This window comes from Apteryx mantelli, chromosome 1 (genome assembly GCF_036417845.1).
Source record: "Apteryx mantelli isolate bAptMan1 chromosome 1, bAptMan1.hap1, whole genome shotgun sequence".
NCBI lineage: Eukaryota > Metazoa > Chordata > Aves > Apterygiformes > Apterygidae > Apteryx > Apteryx mantelli.
In genome coordinates, this window is record NC_089978.1 from 138,560,356 (window position 1) to 138,569,187 (window position 8,832).

The 8,832-nt window shown below is 40.2% G+C and overlaps 1 long non-coding RNA gene across 1 annotated transcript; it reads right to left on the minus strand.

Moving 5' to 3' along the window:
- Positions 1–385: 385 nt before the first annotated feature.
- On the minus strand, positions 386–4,099 carry LOC136991142 (uncharacterized). Its single transcript, XR_010883177.1, has 3 exons — positions 4,050–4,099; positions 3,479–3,576; positions 386–1,016 (listed from the first exon to the last, which is right to left on the minus strand). It is a non-coding gene; the product is annotated as an uncharacterized lncRNA (long non-coding RNA).
- Positions 4,100–8,832: the final 4,733 nt, after the last annotated feature.

Here is an 8,832-nt window from a genome sequence, read left to right on the forward strand (position 1 = left end):
ATCCACTGAGTTGTGGTAACCAGTGTTATTTGAGCCCTCTAGTCCAGTTGTGGAATAGGTTAAACCCCCCGCCCCCACAACTCTAATGAACACTGCCAGTTACACTGTGTCTTTGATATCAAGGTTTAGATTTCCAAAGCATGCAAATGACTTATGAGACCAAATTCCATTTACAATTAGATTTTGTGGCTCCTAACTGCTTTAATTATTTTGGGAAATTAGATTTTGGGCCAAGTTTTCAAAAAAACATCAGAAATGCTTAGCATAAAAAACAATGGAATACAAGCTTCCGAGCTACTCCAGTGTTTTTGAAAGTATTACTCATTTATTTTCTTCTTTGAAGGAATAACAAAGACTGATAAATCTGTTGTCCAGAGAAAGAGTTTCCACTGCAGGCCATGTCTTACAGTGCAGGTTACACAATAAGATACTGTAAGACATAAGTGGCTCTTAACAGAGTGGCTAGTGATGAACTTGATTAAGGGACGTTCTCCAGATCTGTCACCTCTTCTTCAGCTAGTGCTCTCAGGAAGTCAAGAATGAACTTGCCTGAAAGTGGTGAGAAACACAGCACAAGAGATGCACAAATCCTTGAGCTCGGTCACTGCCGGTCCTCTTCCCATGGCAGTACCCTCTGTTAAGGGAGTGTTGTTGAAAGGTTTAAAAGCACTCGACTCCTCAGAGATGGAAACAGCGCAGGTAGGCTATGATAATCAATGGGATAATCTGGAGGACTATTTGCAAGTACAATAATGGAAACAGGTTTCCATGACCTGTTCCTTCTTTATTCCTCTGCCTTCTGCCCAACCTGGATGTGGGACTCCTGTGGTGGTATCGCTGAGGTCATTTTACCTGACTTGACAGAAGGCCCAGGACTTCTGGGGAAGGGGGAGGTTTTGGGCTACTGCTTGTAGTGGCAAATAAGCTTCAGAAGGGGGAGCCAATGTTTTCTGCAGCCTGGCATCTCCACTTTTCTTTCTTCCCCAGTCATTTTCACACCTATAAAAGATAGAAAACTGAGAAGGAGAAAAAAATGAGGTGGGTTAAAGAACAGGAGTGTGGAGACCACTGCCTGTCAGACAGCCAGAATACCTCTCTGAGCCTCCCCACCCTGCCAGGTCCCTTGCCTTCAAAGGCCAGAGGTTGGGGGAGGATGAAAGCTCCCTTGGACAACCACAAGCAGATAACAGTTGGAAGTCTTGTGACCACCCAATACACAGGCGCCTGTCTTCCAAGCATCATCCTGGTAGGGTGTCAAAATCACAGGACCATTTCCTCTGCAGCGCACAAGCATGAGCTGGCTCTTAGGGGACATGGTTCAGTAGGAGGTACCCTGTACAGTCTTAACATCAAAACAAACAACACTCATGTAGAAGCACTCCGATTATGCCCTTCACCCACACACTTCATAGCCATCACCCATTTTACTTCTCACTGTGGTTCTTAATGACTGAAACAAAAGGCAAGAGAGATACCACTAATGAAGTGCAGAGAGATGGACTCTATTGCATTTTGCACATATGTAACCAGCAGGTTTTGCAGAGCTCCAGAAGAAAATGTATGCTATTACATTAGTCAGCTTAAAAAAATGTCTGAACTTCTCAAAAAATGTTGTTCCTTGTGAATATTGTGTTATGTTGTTCCCCCACCCCTGCTTGGAAGGGAGCTGTGACAGAGAGATACTTGAAGGAGATTGCAGTTTATATTACAGCTGCTAAGATAACCAGGAGCTTTCAAAAAGAATCTCAGCTAGTGAAGCTTGTTTTACAATACCAAACTCCAAGGAGAAGGGGGGCAAAAAGTAAGTTTGTTTTCTATGCTGCCCCTTTATCTTGATGTCAAATATATCCCCTGGGAAAGGAAAACATTTAACCAGCAGATCCCATGGACACACACACAAATGCACGCGCGCGCGCGCACACACACACACACACACACACACACACACATATTTTTTTTTTCCCCGTTAAGCTACTGCAGTGACTGGCGAGTGGCACTGTTCTGTCTGCTGCAGGAGAGCTAGAGGTCTGTCAGGCAGGGAAAAGCCCAGCAATAAGGTGCTTTGGGTGCAATACTTACAATCCCAGGTGCTGTGAAGTAATCTGGGGTCATGAAAGACACAAACTGCACACTGCAAGTGAAGCAGTGATTCAATTACGGTTCAGAGCACTTCCATGAGCGGGATAATTGCAGAGAGAGAGGACCATTTAATTACGTAGGCCAAAGCATAACAAAATCCAGTCACTGGAAAGCTCCCCAGATATTACACATGTAAAATAAGATGCACATATTTAACAAGGAGGGGCACGAACTGTTAGCACAGCTTCTTGAGAGAGGCTGAGGGGGTCTTCCCTGCCCCGCTGGATTTCTCTAAATGATTTGTTCTAACTCAGCCAGAAGTTATGGCCTTAGTATCAACATTATTGCCTGGATTCTGTAGTCTTATATGATCATAATGAAACCTCCTGGCCTGAAAAAATGTCACACTACACTATATGTGTGAGAGGGGCATATGCTGATGATAACCCTTCCCTTATTATTCTCCAGCTTGACTTTCGAAGGAAAGAATCACAGCCCCATGGCGAAGGGTTGGAAGCGGTGTCGGAGACCTCAACATGGCGTCATTCAGACCTTTTCTCCTAGGACTCTTTGTGATCCCAGCTCAACTCCTGCCTGTGTCTTTGGTGCTCTTAAATGTTTGCAAAACAGCCTGGAAGGACTGCGTACCTTTCCTGGCTGTCTGTCTCCCCACCCTTCCTCTTCTTGTTCCCACTGAGAGCTTCATGCTAATCATAGAGAGAGTCCAAGTATTTTTCTCAGATGAGGTCTCCTCTGGGGCACCTTCTAGGATTCAGTGATTTCAAAAGGAGCTTTCAGGAGCCAGTAAATCTTTTCTGATAGGCATGACTATCACCCTCATGAGTGAGGGATCCACATGAGGATGTGTCTCCTGGCAATGGGGCAAAAAAAAATCCTGTGGTCATGGTTTAAGGTCAGAAAGTACCATTGCCGTCATCTGTATAGTTCAGGCTTTCAAGCTGTATCTGTTCTATAGAAAGCCCCTAAACTTCAGATGACTGAAAGCAAACCTCTCAGAAAAACATCCAGTCTTGACTTAAATACTTATGATGTTGGAGTCTATACCAGGTCTCTTAGCAGATGGTTCCCATGATTAGTCTTGCTATTATTTCTTGTTTTTTAAGTTGGTCTTGCTTCCTGTTCCACCTGTTGGATGTCATCACTATGCTGGCTGAGTAAAGAGGAGTCTACTTTTGCAACTCTTCTCCCCAGCATGTCTCCCCCTCTCTGTCTCTTCCTCTTTGTCAAGGTCTTTTTCTTCATGTTGATTTCCCATCATCTCATCTCTTTTAAGTACCCCAACCTTTTTCTCCCCAGTAATTTAATCAGCCAAAATAAAACATGGAAAGTATTTAAGTAAAGAAAATATGCTTCCAAACCAAATCATGTTATTTCCTACCTATTTTTGAAGGCATTGTCTCTTTTGAGTATTTTCTTTTCTCCTCAGTTGTTGTTCATTCCTTCTGCTCCTAATGTGGTGAAACTCACAGCTCATACCTGAAATACAGATCAGACCAAACCATATCAATGCATTAGATTTCTTCCCAGCTCAGAACATTTCTATTTCTTGGAACTTTTTCTAGAAGCGGGACTGGTAACTCAGTAAATGTAAATCAGCATGATTTTTTTGCAGCCAAATGGTTTACAGTGATAGCAACTGTAGATATAATCTCAGTGTGTTTTAACTGATTTTCTGTCTATGCAAGACTGTCCAAATTCCAGCAAACCTGAAGAACTTTTGAGCTTTTAATTTCATTAGACAAACACATGACGGACTGCAGTCCGAATATATCTCCCACACCCTTTCATCTACTGATTTTGCAATTTCATCAGACTACCATCTGAAGTCTATGGTGTCATTATGTGCTGCCTGTCTGTTGAAGTTTGGTGTGCTATCGCCAGCACCAGATGTTTCATACACGTTCACAAGGAGTTCTCTTTCCTGCCACTTACCAACGGTTTATACTCACAGGATATTCTTTCCTTTATAGAGAAGTCAGGCTTATTGTCTGTGTTCTGGAGTTGATGATGCATTTTTGAAAAGGAGTTCACTGTTGCTCATTTTAACTCAACAGTATCTTTCCTCCTCCCTGTCCTCATCTGCTAATGGATTTTGTTCCTCCCTAGCAGTTAGTCATGTGTGAATGCCTGAATTAACTTGAAGGTCTTCTCTATAGCTGGTGGTTGTTGCAAATCTTTGGCAATGAACAATAATGGAGATGAATATGAACTTTAGTTTTAATGCTATTATTATGGATAATGCTTTTACTGCAGCAATGCCAAGGGACTTCAGTCAAGTCGGGGTCTCCTCTATACAACTAGTGCACACTGCTCCACAGAACTTACAACCTTTAAGAAGACACACACTCATGCACAAGAGAAATAAATTACTGGTGGGGGTGGTTAAAGTAGGTAACAAAAATATCAAGAAAGTTTAACACATTGAGTGTGTGAATGGTTTTTAATATCTTCTGTATTGCCCTGATCTCTGTCAGAATTGATTTGTTGTGATATATATATCTTTTTCCTTTAAATACCTCTGAGTTAGAACGGGTCAAATAAGACATCTATTGAACCAGAAATACTTTTTGCAAGTATATATGATCCCTGGCTTTGGAAGCATTTGCTACTTCAAAAGACTTTGTAATGTCAGTGTGAATCACAGATTTTCTCATGTATCACAAATAACTCCTTGTCCAGAAGTTTCTAAATGAAGTTTTCAATTTATTTTCCCAGTTATCTAGTTATGGAAAGTAATTAATCCCAAATCCTATAGAGAGCTAGCTACGGCCACTCCATGAGAATGTGTGTGTGCATGTTGACTATGTGAACACAAAGCTGTTCGTGAACAGAATGTAGGCTGAAAATTATAAATTGTATATTGCATATTTTCTTTCTCTTTGTGTGTTTGTTATAACTTTAAGCTGAAAAACATAATGGCAATTTTTGAGAAGTGGTTTTTCATGTCTTTCCATATTTCTGGCAGGAAATAATTACTATATTGTGATTTGGTTGTAATGATGACCTGTTAGTAAAGATGCCTTTACCTGCTGTCTACCTAACTTATGAACCATCTGCTGCTCTTTTTGTGAAACCAAAAGGAATTTAAAGTCCAGTACAAACACTAGGTTGTTCATTCAGCTGCAGAAAGCTTGTAGCATGTGGAAGAGTCCCAGGACATCTACTCCTAATCACTTTGGAGAGCTACTGCATCTCCAAAGAACACACAGATACTCCTCAAATACAAGTAAAAATCACCTCTGTAGGAATTATCACATTGTATCAGGTCAGATATCTGTCTAGTTGGGTTTCTTTAGAAGGAGTTGGTAACATACATTATAATGGACCACACTGCACAAATGTACTTATGAGGGAAGTTTCTTCCTTGCCACCAATAGTTAATGGACCTTGTATCCATTTTTCTCTTTATTATCAGATTTTACAGTTTAAAATATCTAATCATTTCTTCACTTCTGAAGATCACTGTGGAAAATCAGTGTGGAAATGAGTATTCAGAAAAGGTCATTTTTAACACTCTAATTCTGGCATTAGTACCTTAATTTTGGAAAACAGCTGCTCAGTGAGAACTATATTTCAAATCCTTCTGTAACAGGATTTAAACACTTTATCTGTGTTTTAACATAGGCAGGTAGCTTAAAAATTTTATTTTTATGAGTTACTTTGGCAAAATATTTATCTGGAGTCACTGGCCTTGTGGCGATTTATCTACTCTAGCTATTTGTACTGGATTTAAAAGGGAGCACTTAGTTCTTAAACTAATTGCCAGTTATTTATTTCAGAGGAAATACTTTTATAAGGATAAGGGGCTAAAGGCCATCTTTTCAAAGGTATGTAGGTGCCTAAAGATACAGATAAATGCTATGTAGGTTTTATAAAAGTGCCAAGGCAGCTGAGGTGTTCTTGAAAATCCTGTGGGTGTTTGGCTGTGCCTCTAGGTGCCCATGTACCTTTGACAGTCCGTTCCTGAGACTTTTTCCTCTGTCCAAAGGAGAGGTCTCCAGAGCACCTCTAACTTGGAGGCTCCCTGAACTAAGCATGGGGAGCACAGGAGCTGCTTTGTGTTTGCTTCTTGTGACCACAGGGTCTTAAACTGAGCTAGATGGAAAATCTGAGGGACCATCAGAATTGTCATTTGTAGGTAATATGTCTTGAATCCTGTTATTTCTTAGTGCCTCTGTCTGCTTGAAATGGCATTTGAGCATAGCTGTTCTGCCAGGAATAGTTCTGTGAGTTGCATGACAGTATCATATACCTGTGGCACATCCAGAATTGCAATGAAAATGGACATATAAAGTCTGGTAGGCTGATCCCCAATCCATTTGGAGATACCTTTCCTCAGAGAGATTCCTCAGCCGAGCCATGAGGTTACCTGTGGGCTAGCTCCCTGCACCCAAGTTTGCAATGCAAACATCTGTGCCCATCACCACCAGCAGGGTGTGAAACCTGATACTCCCCACCAAATGCAAAGCTATTGTTTACAATGAAATTCAAATACTCCTGCTCATTGGTGGGAACAATGGAAAATGTCAATGTTTATACATGACATCCTGCAATCTATGATAGTGATAAGCAAAACAATTGTTACATTTTTAAAAGAAGGCTTAATAAATATTTATTCTTGGTAGCAGAGTGCAAGCCATTTACAATGGCTAGGCTGTGACTCCAGCTATGTTTGAGACATCCCCTTTAGAGCTACTGCTTCCATTCAACATGTGCTTTAGTTTAACAAACCTCAGACCAACAGGAGTAGCTCTTTCCTTAACACTCTTGTAAAGTAATGATTCATTTTCACTTAAGGGCTCCAGCATACTCCAGGAAACATACCAATGCCTGGAAATTCTGTTCTCCATGCATACTACATACACTCAATTATTATCTTCCTACTGCAAAAGAACTTGGTGGTAAGTCAACAAGATCCTCAGAAGGTTTAAACTGTCATAATAATTAGCAGACACATACTAATTTGCAACACATGAAAGTCTGGCTGATATCTAAGCAGTCACAGGGCCACTTATTCAGTGCTGTATAGTTCTTTTAATACAAATCCTTACCTTGTATTACAATGGTAAAAAAGTATAAAGTCAGAGGAGAATTAAGACAGAAGGAAAAGGGACATTAAAAGAAAATCTTTCAGATTCCTGTATAGATCTCCTGGTGCCACAGAAGTGAAATGGTTTGTTTATCTATACTTTATATAGGTATCAGAGCATAGGAAGACTGCAGAAAGAGCAGGTCAGGAGCTTAGTATCATTCCTGGGCTAATCATACTAGTTGACTTCTTATCCTTTTGTTTTCCCATCTGCACATTGGAGGTTGCACTGACCTTAGCTGTAGAATGTTTTGAGAGTTCTGGATGAGAAGTGCTGGATCAACCCCCCCCCTCCCCCCCCCCCCCGATTTTATTTACTAAAACTTGTGATTTCTTGGAGACAGTGTTGGGGGTTTGCTGTGATCAAACTTTATTTTTTCTCTGACAAGTTAGAGTTAAGAAATAGGTGAAGTTCTGAGGCTTGTAATAGGGCCAGCTTGGATGGTATGATGGTCTCATCTGTCCTCAAAATGTATGACACTATAACTAGACGATTGTAGGTTTTCTTTTATTGTTTTGTTTTCTGGTAAAAAGGATGTCTTTGAGCTACTATGAAATCCTCAAAAAGCACAGGAAATTGTATGAAGTATTTCAAAGTTTTCCCCAAAGAGGAGAAATTCTCTGTTTGTATCTTCTGTATGTGTGTGACTGTGGGACACCTCTCAGGCAATCTGTTTATGGGTGCCAGGATAGGAACAGTAGTCAAATTTCTTCAGTCACAAACAAACCAAGTAATTGCCTGTGCATGCATAAGTACATGCACACACACACACACTTCTTCTTGTTTTGGCTATGAATTCTTTTAAGAGAATGAATAAAATTTTCAATAGTCCCTACTTGACAGGCTTTTATAAAGCCTACTAATGCCCATCTTTGCTTTTAAGCATCTACAAACTCGACATATCTGGCTTAAACCATCAGAGCCAACATGCTTATTATTAAGTTCCTTTGCAGTGTAAGGATGACAATGATCGTGTAAAATGTATGGTATGTAAGGAGAATAGAATTTCTAGATGTTAATCATGTTTCCTGAAAGAACTGAAAGTGGGGAAAACCCCCCCCAAATCTCATTGATTTTTTTAGAATTTAAATCCTTTAGTAGATAAGAGAATTTTGAAAATGAGACTTTGTATTCTAATTTAGCAATTTTTGAAAAGGTCTGTGTATGGGCAGTAGGGTTCCTGAGAAATATTCTCTTGCTTCAGATCTTGCTCCTTAATCACCAGAAGATGAAGCAAAGCTTCATCCTTCCCTAACTTTGAGCACAATTGTGAAGTCTGCCAACATCAGTAAACTTCCAGCCTTATTTTTATCAGCCCTAACTTCCAAGACTCTCTTACAGAAGTTGCATCTAGTTAGGAAAATGAGTATTTATATATGATTCATCAGTTAATGCCTGAGAAGTAACCTGCAGTTCTGGAGGTTGTAATGGAAAGACTGTACTGGCTGATTTAGTGGCAGGAAATCTAAATTCTGACTTGACAAAGCCTTCTGCATGTGATTAACCTTATGGGCACAGGAAACTACATAGTCTTCAATGAAAACTTTTTGTGAGTAAAGTTAAGCATTGAACTCTGTTGAATGATATGTGAAGGTTGTCCTAAGAGGAGATTGAGCTGTTTATTTGTACTAGTCTAATAGGT